This window comes from Procambarus clarkii, chromosome 31, assembly GCF_040958095.1.
Source record: "Procambarus clarkii isolate CNS0578487 chromosome 31, FALCON_Pclarkii_2.0, whole genome shotgun sequence".
NCBI lineage: Eukaryota > Metazoa > Arthropoda > Malacostraca > Decapoda > Cambaridae > Procambarus > Procambarus clarkii.
In genome coordinates this window covers 31,548,643-31,562,122 of record NC_091180.1, presented here as the reverse complement: position 1 = coordinate 31,562,122, position 13,480 = coordinate 31,548,643, and the positions used below count along the sequence as shown (strand labels likewise).

General features: G+C 41.5%; 1 long non-coding RNA gene across 1 annotated transcript in view; it reads left to right on the top strand.

Annotated features, from left to right (window-relative positions):
* Positions 1 to 4,327: 4,327 nt before the first annotated feature.
* LOC123758862 (uncharacterized) overlaps positions 4,328 to 13,480 on the top strand; it is a 22,547-nt gene continuing 13,394 nt past the window's right edge. The window contains exon 1 of the long non-coding RNA XR_006772951.2: positions 4,328 to 4,781. This is a non-coding gene — a long non-coding RNA (uncharacterized lncRNA). The remainder of the gene's footprint in view (positions 4,782 to 13,480) is intronic.

Here is a 13,480-nt window from a genome sequence, read left to right as displayed (position 1 = left end):
AGGCTGCAAACACGGCCCCGACACTGGTGACACCGAGGCTGCAAACACGGCCCCGACACAATAGTGATACCGAGGCAGTATACACCACCTTGACATTAGCAACATCAAGGCTCTAAACACAACACTGACAAGAGTAACATCAATGAAGCTTGCTAACAACACCAGCGACACTGAAGCAACAAACACCAGCAACACCCCGAGAGGCAGTAAACACCAGCAACACCCCGAGAGGCAGTAAACACCAGCAACACCCCGAGGCAGTAAACACCAGCAACACCCCGAGAGGCAGTAAACACCAGCAACACCCCGAGAGGCATTAAGCACCAGCAACACCCTGAGAGGCAGTAAACACCAGCAACACCCTGAGAGGCAGTAAACACCAGCAACACCCCAAGAGGCAGTAAGCACCAGCAACACCCCAAGAGGCAGTAAGCACCAGCAACACCCCAAGAGGCAGTAAGCACCAGCAACACCCTGAGAGGCATTAGCCAGCAACACCCTGAGAGGCAGTAAACACCAGCAACACCCTGAGAGGCATTAGCCAGCAACACCCTGAGAGGCAGTAAACACCAGCAACACCCCGAGAGGCATTAGCCAGCAACACCCCGAGAGGCAGTAAACACCAGCAACACCCTGAGAGGCAGTAAACACCAGCAACACTGAGAGGCTGTAAACACAACCCTCTTGACACTAGTGACAGTCCATCACCTCCTTAAGACACCCGCCTTCGTCTTAACAACTCTCCCGACCGTAACAACCTTCCACCCCATTTGACCCTCACCCACCGCCTGACTAATTACCGCCATTATAACCCTCCAAGACGTCTAAATATCAACAATATTAGGTAAAACATGACACGTTTGGCCCATACACTGCCCCCTACCATCGACCCAAACAGGTAGGCGGGTCTGGCCTCAGCTTCCTTATCTTCCTCTCTCTGGCGGCTCAATTGGCACCAGCCTCACCTCCAGCCTTTGCCTAAGCCTGAACTTTAAATCGGGCGTGCCACAGCCGCGGGGAAAGGTAATAACGGGGTAAATCTTACAAGGAAATGACTACCTGGGTGGGAGATGGAAGGGAGGCCATCTTGCCATAACACTCGCTAATCCTTACCCTAACATCTTTATCATCCAAGAGAGTTTCTCAATGGCCGCATTTTCTCTTGAGGGATCACCCATCCCCACACAAGTAAATTAAGCTTGAATTTAATTTATTTTTTTAATTTCTAAGTGGGTTTGTTCCCCGCCAGAGCGTTGAGTTAAAATTGGGGTTAAGATTGGGAAAAGTGTACTCCCTGAGGCAGTCCATTCATTCAATCAATGGCAAGAATCGATAGGAGTTAGCGAGGCGAATTCTCTTCTCTGATGATTTACTGATTATATGTAGTCCCAGTATATTTTATTATCAATATATGGCGTATATGTCAATTTGTTATTGAATTCCTTTAAATCCTGCAAGTCTCTTTGGGTACAAATTAAAAGAAGACAGAGCAGCGTACTGAGAATGGAGGACCACTCTTTCATTCCATATTAAAGTCTACTACCATATCTTATTACGAGGCTCCCATCACTAGAAGCCTCATAATGTAGGGCTTAATGAATGGTTCTGTAACGGTTCTATTGTTACGTAAAGTATGGTGACAAATAAACAGACACTAAGATACTATATATATTTGGTCGAATATACAGAAGTACACCGGTGATACTTTGGTGTGAGTTGAGCGCACTGAGCGTCGGTACAGTATCTCGCAAGTGTCTGCTCTAGACCACACTTGAAAGTAGACTAGTTAATGTTTGCTATTCTTGCCGCTTATATTGCTCGGGCAACACCTCACCGTGCTGCCGGGCAACGCCTCACCTCATTCATCTCCAAAGGTTGACAGGAATATTAACACTATATTTGGAGCGAGTATATTATTGGGATAATCTACTCGCTACAGAACTCCCCCTCCCAGGGGATGAAAGGAAAAATACTTGATCAAGGAACTTAGCCGGTCGGTGAATTGTACGCCCTGCTCGCGTTACATAACCATCAAAGTTAACTTCCTCCTCTTCGCTGATGTCATCTAACTGGGGTCGTAGGGTGGGAGGTCGCACAGGATATCGTCCGTCTTCGTAGGATCAGGTTGTGGTGCGGCTGGTAACTGGGGTTGTAGGGTGGGAGGTCGTACAGGATCGTCCGTTGTCGTAGGTGGCGGTGCTGCTGGTAACTGTGGTCGAAAAGTGAACTGCGTAGTCGGCGGATGTGTCTCTGGATTTAGCAGTGTTGCAGACGTTGAGACGAAGCCTGGAGCAGAGCAGAGAGCTGAGTGAGGCCGGAGTCGTGGAGCTCTATGTGGGAGAGCGTGGCGGCTCGATTGAGAATTGTGAGTGTCTAAACTCGGGGAGCGAGAGCGTGGCGGCTCGATTGAGAATTGTGAGTGTCTAAACTCGGGGAGCGAGAGCGTGGCGGCTCGATGCGGTCGTAGTCTGCTGTCTGCTGTGTCGAAGCTGTAGCGTCTTGGGTTGATTAGGACTGTACACGCCGAGTACTACATTGTTGACTGTGGATATTGTAGTCTGGTACTAAAAGATGTAGGCAGTGTGTGGACAAGCTCGGTGTAGCAGGAGAGAAGAATGTGCATAATTGTTGCGTCCTTGGGTCGCTGGTGGAGCATTTAGATCCGGGGCGGATGGGCTCGGGCACCAGGACATTAGGAGGTAATGTAGGCACGTAGTTAGGACAACGAGGGAATCACTGCTAGAGCTGAATTGTCCTGGAGGCGACGAAGAGTCGGAAACGCAAGCTGTAAGTCCTGTACTGCGCAAAGGGCTTGAGTCGGCAGAGTATCGAAATGCAGTGAACGTGTAGATGAATCTGACGAAAGAGCAGCTTTCGTGGGCGCCCCTGTAGAACATGCAAGCAGTGCCCTGGCAGCGACGGAGAGTCGGCAGGGCAGGCTGTAGATCCCACATTATGTAGTTACTGATGAAGCTGCCAGATGAGTGAGTAGTGATCGTGGAGCAGCAAGCCGTAGTAGATGAAAATGCAGAGATGATCGCGATGAAAATCATAGCTGTGGCAAGGGTGTTGGCAACGTTCCACGACAGGTGGCTGCGGTCCACAGCAAGCAGCAGCAGTGGAGGTCCAGTGAGAGTCCATGTTGTAGTCCATCGTGGCTGGGTATCGTCGAAACTCTCTGGGGTCACCAATGTAACGGTTCTATTGTTACGTAAAGTATGGTGACAAATAAACAGACACTAAGATACTATATATATATTTGGTCGAATATACAGAAGTACACCGGTGATACTTTGGTGTGAGTTGAGCGCACTGAGCGTCGGTACAGTATCTCGCAAGTGTCTGCTCTAGACCACACTTGAAAGTAGACTAGTTAATGTTTGCTATTCTTGCCGCTTATATTGCTCGGGCAACACCTCACCGTGCTGCCCGGGCAACGCCTCACCTCATTCATCTCCAAAGGTTGACAGGAATATTAACACTATATTTGGAGCGAGTATATTATTGGGATAATCTACTCGCTACAGTTCACACCTTATTTAAGCCACGTCAAGTGGTTATTACAGTAGATTCTAACATATTATATCCTGGAAAAGGTCAAAAGGCGAAAGCCTGTAGTTATGTTTAAATGCTCCAGAATTTTCAAATTCCAGCACTATTTTTACCTGAATTTACCTCAGTTTACTTGAGGGCCACTAATACTCTAGTGGCCTCGATGAGGACAGGAAGCCGACAGCTTGTCAAAGGTCCTCCCATTTGCCCTGATAATTTTTTCTAGCTGGATTTTAACATTTAATAGAATCTTGGCATCTACGGCTTCGGAGGGTAGGCGGTTCTATGGGTTTATAACCCTGTGGGTGAAAAAGCCTGTTTTCAGTCCTGCGTTGTGATTTGTTGATCCTGGAACTGTTGCCCTTTGTGTTACATCTGACCTTTTGAAGAAACTGCCTAAATCAACATCCTCCAAACTGTTCAGTATTTTAAAGGTTTCGACGAGATCAGCCCTGTCATAACTGGTTTGCAGTGTTGTTAGCCGTAAGGCCATCAATCGTTCCTGATACGTGAAATGACTTTGTTCTGGAATTATTTTTTATCACCCGGTGTTGTACTTTTCAACGGTTTAAAGCTCAACAAGTCACAATGTGGGACTGAAAACAAGAGAAGCTTTTTTACCCACAGGGTTATTAACCCATGGAACTACCTACCCGCTGAAACCGTAAATGCCAAAACTGTGTTAGCTTTTAATTAAAAGTACAACTAGAAAAGATCACCAAGGCAAATTGGGGGGGGGGGGGACATTCGACAAGCCGCCGGCTTCCTATCTCCGTCTGGGCCAATAGTGTTAATGGCTCTCAGGTAAAAATCAGGTAAATTTCTCTAAAGCAGCGATATCTTTCTGGTGATAAGGTCCTCATTATCGGATACAATAATCCAGGTGGGGACGCACCAGAGATTTATACAGTTGAATCACCACCTTCTTTTCCTTAAAGTCAAAGGTACACTTGATTATTCTAAGTGTTTGGTTAGCTGTTATGACTGCTGTTTCTATATCAACATGGAGGGTCGCACAAGTCTTACCAAGCACCGCTCTGCCCGATTCCTGGACGCTCTGTTACCTCGTCAGGCCGGGGTAACAGTGCTGTAGATGACTTCAGTCCCCCCTACAACACTTCGGATGTCAGAGAAAATGGCAAAGGAGCTGGGAAGAGACAACTGACCAGCCAGGGGGCTACAAGCAGAAAAACACGCCAAAAAAAATCAAAATCAAAATGTTTATTCAGGTAAAAGTACATACATGAGTTACAAACATAATGTTGAATTTATAGATAGAGCTAGTACATACAATGCCTAAAGCCACTAATACACACAGCGTTTCGGGCAAAGGAAAAAGACAAAGGACGTCTTCAATAATAATAATAATAATTTATTCACAAGAAAATACAATGGGTTGGTAATAACAGATAAAACTGGTATTTGTACATTCATTTAAAACCACATAATACGCATATCGTTTCGGACAGGTCCTTAATACAACTCATCAGGTAAGATGAAAAGGCACATGGCAGCAAGGTCTACATATACCCAACAAATATCTACGACATAAGTTGACAGCGGTGATTACACTGGTAAGGATATATGTCTTAAGTACGGTACTAATATTGGGGAAGTGGGTAGTACAAGATACAGTGAGAGTGTGAAGTACAAGGTAGGAAACTATGAAGATGAAATTATGTACTTTTTTTTATTTAACTTTTGAACGCCTTGAGATTCTTGAGGGGGTCCGTCTAATTACCAAAAACTACCACATACTACACACGCTTCAGAAAACTTCCTGGCAATACGTTAGTAATGAATAAATATGATATATTAAGTTAGGCTGACGTAACCTAACCTAACCTAACCTAACCTATCCTAACCTATCCTAACCTAACCTAACCTAACCTAACCTAACTTAACCAAACCTAACCTAACCTAACCGAAGCTTGGATCGTCGACTTGATTTGGCGTCACCAGCTTTTTATTTTCGTCTAATTTCTTTATAAAAAGATACTTTTTCGGATTAAAATTATGTTTTTTCATGTTGTATGTTCAGCACCAACATTGTAATGAGTAAATATATCATATTTATTCATTACTAACGTATTGCCAGGAAGATTTCTGAAGCGTGTGTAGTATGTGGTAGTTTTTGGTAATTAGACGGACCGTCTTGAGGTTATCTTGAGAAGATTTCGGGGCTTAGCGTCCCCGCGGCCCAGTCCTCGACCAGGCTTCCTTTTTTGTTACACCCCCCCCTCCCTCCAGGAAGCAGTCCGTAGCAGCTGTCTAACTCCCAGGTACCGATTTACTGCTAGGTGAACAGGTGCATGCGGGCGAAAGAAACTCTACCCATTTGTTTCTGCCTCCGCCGGGGATCGAACCCGGAACCTCAGGACTACGAATCCCGAGCGCTGTCCACTCAGCTGTCACGCCCATGGTTGAACCCCATGCACACATACCGTATGTAAGATAGGGATAGATTAGTGCGTAGTATAATAAGAGAGCTGAGTGGGGAGCATAGTATCTGATTTTAGAAAGTATACCGACTTTTTTTGAGACTTTTTTGGCTATGTTTTGTATGTGGGGGTGCTGAAGTTAAGTCTCTTGGCTATGTATATTGTCGATTTGCCTGAAACGCTATGCGTACTAGTGGCTTTAGGTATTGTATGTACTATGTCTATCTTTAAATCCAACATTATGTATATACCCTTACCTGAATAAAAAATCTAAATCTAAATCTAAATCATTTTTATTGGTAATATTAACATTGTCTATCTGAAGTTGAATCTGATTTGATGATTTACTAAAAATTTGAATGTAGTAGGTATTTTCTATATTTAATGTAAGTTTGTATTTTACAAAGTAGGAGTAGAGCTGTTTGTAAATACAATGCTGTAATTTTTTCAAATATTTTTGAAAGTATAGGTAGATTTGATATCGGTCTGTAATTGTTTGTCTGTTGTCTTGCCTCCTTTATTAACTAGCGTCACTCTTGCTTTTTTAAGGATATCAGGAAAACTATGACACTAGAGATTTGTTGAATAACAGCTATTGGTAGTGCAAGAGCAAGGGTGCGGCATTCTTATATATCATAGATAGTATTTCGTTAATGTTCCCAGCTTTGGTTTTAAGTGATTGAATTATGGATATAATGTCTGTCAGGCCAACTGGTAAAAGCAATAGAGTTAGAATAACTGCCTGTGAGATATGTAGTAACATGTGTCTGGGTCTCTAGTCTTTTCTGGCAAAGTTTGCACCAATTGTTGAAAAAAAGCTATTGAATTCGGTTGCAATTTCCAAGTCTGTTGCAAATGTGGGCCCCCATTTTGTCATATACATCAATGACATAGATGAGAATATTACAAACCTCATCATCAAATTTGCAGATTACAAAGTTTTATGATAAAGAGGGAAATGATAAGGATATTGAAGCATTACAAAGAGATCTACACGAACTCCACAAATGGTCAGAAGACTGGCAAATGCTTGTAATATCGACAAATGCACGATTATGCATAGGGAGCATAACAACCCACGCCACGACTATCAAATTAATAGCATTGCTTTCCAGCATATTGACGAAGGAAAGGACCTTGGAGTCAAAATCCACCACTCACTAAAAGTTGCACAACAGGTTCCTTGGTGAATCCAATACACTGTACCTTTAATATCATTCGCCTTTTTTTTTTTTTTTTTCGTTCTCATGATATTTACTGCCTTTTGTATACTCGGTGACACTGACGGTACTATATAGTCTTCTCAGCTCGATGCCATCTTTTGATAATTACTCGTTATCATCTTAATTAACTAATAAATATTATACCATTTCCATGTCTTCCGTTGAACCCAGAAATAATAATGTTATTGAGCAATTCATAGGACAGAAGAGAACAGATTTAGTTTATAAATTTAAAAAGCTCACATTAAATTAAGTGAAGTATTGTTTAAATTGAAACTAATGCTGTGCTATACTAATTTAGTTCTATTTCACACCTCTATAAGGTATTCTTTATCAAATAGTCAGCTCCATTGATATATTATGGGCTACAGTATTTAAAAAATAATTAGGTACCAACTTATATTTTGTTGGTCTTGTTGCAATATCTACTGTTCTACCTTTTTTAGCACACACAGAACACATGGTACAAATTAAAAAAGGATTGCATCTCGGAGTGTAAGGTTTCTGGTTAATAAATCCATTGAAGGTTAAATATTTATTATGTACCTTAAAATTATTTTAACTCAGTACACAAAATATAAAGTACTTTCCTTTTATGCCGTCACTCATTTTGTGCTCATAAAACACTCACAGGACTTGAGAGAAGCCTCTGCACACCAAAATATAAACTACATTAAGTTTACAAAAATTAACTTTCACACACGTACCACGCACATCCATTTATACAACACATTAGTCGTTTCAGTCACAATCAGGTTGCACAGTACTTTTTGGTATCCAGAGAATGTTATGCTTAGTAAATCTTGTACCCATGAATAATACAATTACAAATACTATGAAGTTCAACTGATTCTTTTTAAAAAATGTATAAATCTATTTACATATATAAATGATTAAAATGGTTGTCAACTAAGCATTAAAGTATCATAATAGTAATTATCAGTGTTAACATAGCAACACACTAATATTGTAGATCAAATATTTAATCCGTATATTACAGCAGTAATGCATACCAATAAATAACTACCAATATTTCCGCAGTTACGAAATCAACTGTAAATTAGTTATTTAAGTACATAAAACACTGAATTCTTCCTAGGTACATTTATAACATGAATTAAGGCAACCGATAATAGGAATAAAATCTTGTTTTATCTTAAAAGTACAGTACAGTATATTTAAGCCTTTTCCTTATTTTACGATTGGCTTGTAATTAATTGCTGATCCTGTTTAAATTGCAAGATATTAATCCAGCATTCCAACAGAAGAGCATGGTTCACCCTAGCTGGAAGACTGAAAGCAGTAAACATTTGCACAATATTTATATTTTATAGTCGTCACATACAGCTGTCGTCCATTCCTTAGGAACATTGTGGCAGCAAAATCTATAATCAAGATGCATTTAACCTATAAATAATTTAAATGACGGATTTTGTTTTTAGGCACTGTTACTCACAGTTCCCCATCTTGCACACTAGCCACTCCCTTAACATTGCAAGGGTAAGCATAAACAAAGCTCTAAACACTGCGGTTGCACAAGACTCCAATGTGCTGTATTTCTTCAGACAGAGTAGGGCCATGAACATGCTGCACATTTGTTGCATCTTAATTTTCATTCAGAGATAAATCTGCACTACAGAATCGGAGTGGTGTATTTGTTTGCAGGTTCTGGTAAATGTCACTATTGCTCAAGCAGGGTTCAGAAGACGACTAGTATGCAAACTGCTGTGATCTATAACTTGAGATCAAGAAATTTGGGGGAAAATCAGTCGATAGCAAATTTCCAATAATGACTGGACAGCACATGTACATGAAGAAATTGGCTTTATTTTCTACAGACAATATGGTACCACTGTACCAAACATGGTTACTACCATCAAATCAAACATCCTGTTTACAACTAATATAGTAAATAGGTACGTAGTAGGACATTTTTATTTATGCCCATACAACTCAATAAACACAAGGCAGCAACATTAATAAAAAAAAAAGTTTTAAATTTTTCAGATTAGATCAGATTTTTAAGGGTATTTTCACAAATATTTTGTGATGCAGGAATACTGAACTCTGTTTTCTGGCTGTATTACCTCCTTTAACATTCAAGTAGCAACTTTATGTTGCTGTATCACTTTATTGGAGCTTTAATGAAAAAGTAATCAATACATATCCTAAACATTCTATTTTTTTCCTCCAAGTGATGAGTACTTAATACTGTATTTAATAATACATGGTCATTTAAATGTTTATTACCAAAATCTGTTATTGCCTGAATTTATTAAATTTAATAATATTGAGCACAGAGCTGAAACAAAATATAATTTAAAAATAATTGAAGTAGAATTTGGTATTCAATTAGTAAATTATAAAAATGTTTTACTCGTTCATCTTGCATAATGAAATTGTTTAACTTATTTTCTTGAGAGGGGCTCCCCTCATTCTTTTCCCAAGCTATCTACCTCGAGACTTTAAAACCCTGGTACCCACATCAGGCTGTAATGAATCATGAGCACTTATCCCGAGACCAGTACTAGAATCTGGCTCTATGGAAGCATAGGGTGGTAGGGGTATTTAATAAATAAAAACCTGCAGTAGGGGGGTGGTAGGGGATAGGGTGTTAGGTACTATATCAACCACATAATCGAAGAAGAAAGGTCACCAGAAGAGTAGAGCATACCAAAACAAGCAACTGCTTTGACAACACTTGACTCGAACTATACACACTCATTGTCCAGGACCAACTTTTAGTATGCTCCACACCCTTGCCACAGGATGGCAACCCTAAAAAGCCTGGGATGTTGGGCAGCTACCCCAAGTCTGTCATGTACCTGGTGCATCCCATGGCAGAGGTCTTTCTGGCTCTTCCAAGCTCTGCAAGCACTGGCTTTTCAGCCAAGTTTTGGCTGTCTCTTGAAATTAGTCCTATGTCAGGGGATGAGGGGCCTCAACTTGAATTTGTTTGATTTTTGCTTCATGTGTTTTTTTTAATGCCAACCTGTTGTGTGTACTTTGATTACTTGTTTGCCTCAATTGCATGTTGCCAGAGTTGCATTCTCTGGTTGCCATTGGCATTTCCTTTACCTTCTGTAGGTGTTATCTTCTCTCGAGACTGTTCAGGCGTCCAACCCTGCAGGTTATCTCTTTACGAGTGGTCCCACTCAGGCGGTGCACGTGCTTTGGCTCTTCAGTGGCTCTTGTTGGGGTAGACAGTAGTTTGCATGTTCTAGAGTTTCACTGTATGTAAGTGTACTAGTTCCAATGGTGACTTATGCCTTCCCTCTCCATATTTTCCTAGGCCGGGATCGAGTTGTCACCTAGCTCCTGGCTTCCCTGCCAGTCACTTCTGGCTTGGAGTCTAGGAATTCTACAGTAACCACTACTACACTATTAAATATGACAAATTCTCAATGCACAGGAAGTAATTATCAAAAGAAGGCACCAAGCCGGGAAGGCTATGTAGCACTATCAAATGTGCGGGATAATCATAGGGTGCTAAATAACACTAAGGATGCAAATACGAGCGCATAAGGCAAACGATATCAAAGGTATCCAATTCACCAAGTCTGATTCTATTGAGGGACAAGTGACCACTAGGGACATTCGGGAAGCAAGACACGCATGTCCTGGAAGTTCGGGCATTCAACAAGGATGTGCACGACCATAAGAGGGACAATGCAGTTTGAACAATAAGCTCTCCATTAAGTGCCTCAAGTTAAACTTGTATGGCCAATCATAATCGTAATCTCACCAGAGCCATTTCCCACCACCAGTTACGGTGGTAGGCAGGCCATGGGGACTATGCACAGGAAAAAATATTCACTTTTTTCCCCCTAATATTGTTAAAATGGGTTCCCTGGTCACAGAAAACTATAAAAAAAAATATTGTAAGCGACATACATTGACCATGATGGAGCTAGGAATTCTGGCAATATTTAGGTGCCAAGAGAGCAGTCTCCAGTTAGGGTGGAGGGGTTGCCCCAAGGATATTTTTGCACAACTATTTCAATATCTGTTAATCTAGATTTTTTGCAGTAATATTATTCAGTAGTGTGTAATTTGCAGAATTTATACACAATAGTTAAATGTGTAAAATATTGCATGTTAAAAAATATTGTGCACATATATAGCGAGGTTATCTTCTTGAGGTTATCTTGAGATGATTTCGGGACTTTTTAGTGTCCCCGCGGCCCAGTCCTCGACCAGGCCTCCACCCCCAGGAAGCAGCCTGTGACAGCTGACTGACACCCAGGTACCTATTTTACTGCTAGGTAACAGGGGCAAGAGTGAAAGAAACTCTGCCCATTGTTTCTCGCCGGCGCCCGGGATCGAACCCGGGACCACAGGATCACAAGTCCAGCGTGCTGTCCGCTCGGCTGACCGGCTCCCTACCGACCGGTGACATTATATTTTATCAACAATAATACTTTGTTTACTTTAACATATATCAGTCAACATTTTTATGTACAATAACAAACAAATAAGCAGTTGTGGTGGGTGTGACCCCATATGACCCCAACCTGCACTATGGAAAAGATACCTCGAACAATGTTTATACATATATGACAGACATAAATCTATGTATTTTTGTACGTAGGTTAGATTAGCATGTTAAAAGTAATACAATCACCTTCTGTGGTTGATTGTTCAATAAACCACTGAACTATATGTTTAACAGATCTCTCATCCTGTCCATGGAGGACAAAAGAAAATGTATATACAGTATACTAGTTAGCATTGCTTGTAGATGGCCATGTCTGTGGTAGAAAAAAAAAATATTTACACGATATGTCAGTGTATGCACTCCCTCTCCCCCCCCCCCCTCATTATATCATGGTGTGTGCAATACAGTTGTTATGGAGTCTTGTGCACTCCTCAGAGTCTGCTGCCCCATTTGCATGGTTGTGTGTTTGAGCTTTTCATGTATTCACCATTCCCCTCCCATTGTGGGCACTCTTGCAGGGGACTGTGGTGTCCTTGGGTTCACTTACTTTCTTTTGTACGTCATGTCTTGCCTAATGGTGGCCTGAGAGTTCTTTCAGCTCCCACTTTGAGGCCTGGATCTCGGCCTCAGGGTTCATTTAATTCTCAAATTTTCAGCATCTGTCTCGCCCTGCCTAGTAGTAGCTCACCAGCTTTGATGTTGGCCTTGCCTCCTGCCACTCTGAGGGGTGCTTGTGTTACTTTTTTGCCCCAGCCCTGTGTCTTCTCATTTAATATGGCACCCGATATTTTGCCTCGAATATTGTTACTCGCTTTGTAGAGAGACAGATTGATTTAGCATCTGCTTGCAGCTATAGGGGTGTGTAAAGCCCTTACAGGTTTTCTTGGTCCCCTGAGTGATGGTCCTGATGCTTCACTCTGGTTGTCAGGGCTTGGCAGAACTTTTTTGGCAACATGTTGTGTTTCTGCAGGTTGTTCTTCCCCTCGTGTTCCTGTCGAGTTGAGCTTCTGTGGACCTCACTGGGTCTTTGACTGGCATTGCTCTTGTTTTTATGAGTCTGCCTATTCTTTCTTTATGAGGTGCTTTGGGGCTGTTTTTTGGGGTTTAATAATAAGCTTGTGGAATCCTGGTCAGGCTGGTGGATATTTTTGTACCTTTGTCTCAGATCATGGCACTGCTGTTGTCAAAAGTACTCACTTCAACTGTACTTATCCTATCTTCTGCTTGTACACTATCAAGAAAATTGATTTGATAATAGTCCAGGATGGTCCGAAATGTCATCGTCTCCTCATCTTCTGGTGTGGGGTTTAGTCTTTAAAAAAAACTATAGGCCGATAACACCAACGTTATAAAAAAATCTTTGAAAAAAGTGACATGCAGCAAGATCACAAACACATGGAATCACAGTATCCACATAACCCTGGACAACATGGTTTCAGAACAGGGCACTCATGCCTATCACAATTGCTGGACCACTATGACATGGCCTTGGATGAAATGGAAGACAGACAAAACGCTGACATAATGTACACAGATTTTGCAAAAGCCTTCAACAAATGTGACCATGGTGTTATTGTGCACAAAATGCACTCAAAAGGAATCATTGGAAAAATAGGAAGATGGATCTACAATTTCCTAACAGAACCCAATGTGTAAGTTAAGAAAGTAAAGTCCGGACCATCAACCGTGAAGAGCTCAGTCCCCCAAGGGTAGTGTGCTTGCTCCAGTACTCTCATATTGGACATAGGCAAGGACACAAACTATAGTACCATATCATCCTTTGCAGATGACACTAGGATTTTTATAAGTAGGCAACAGAGGATGCA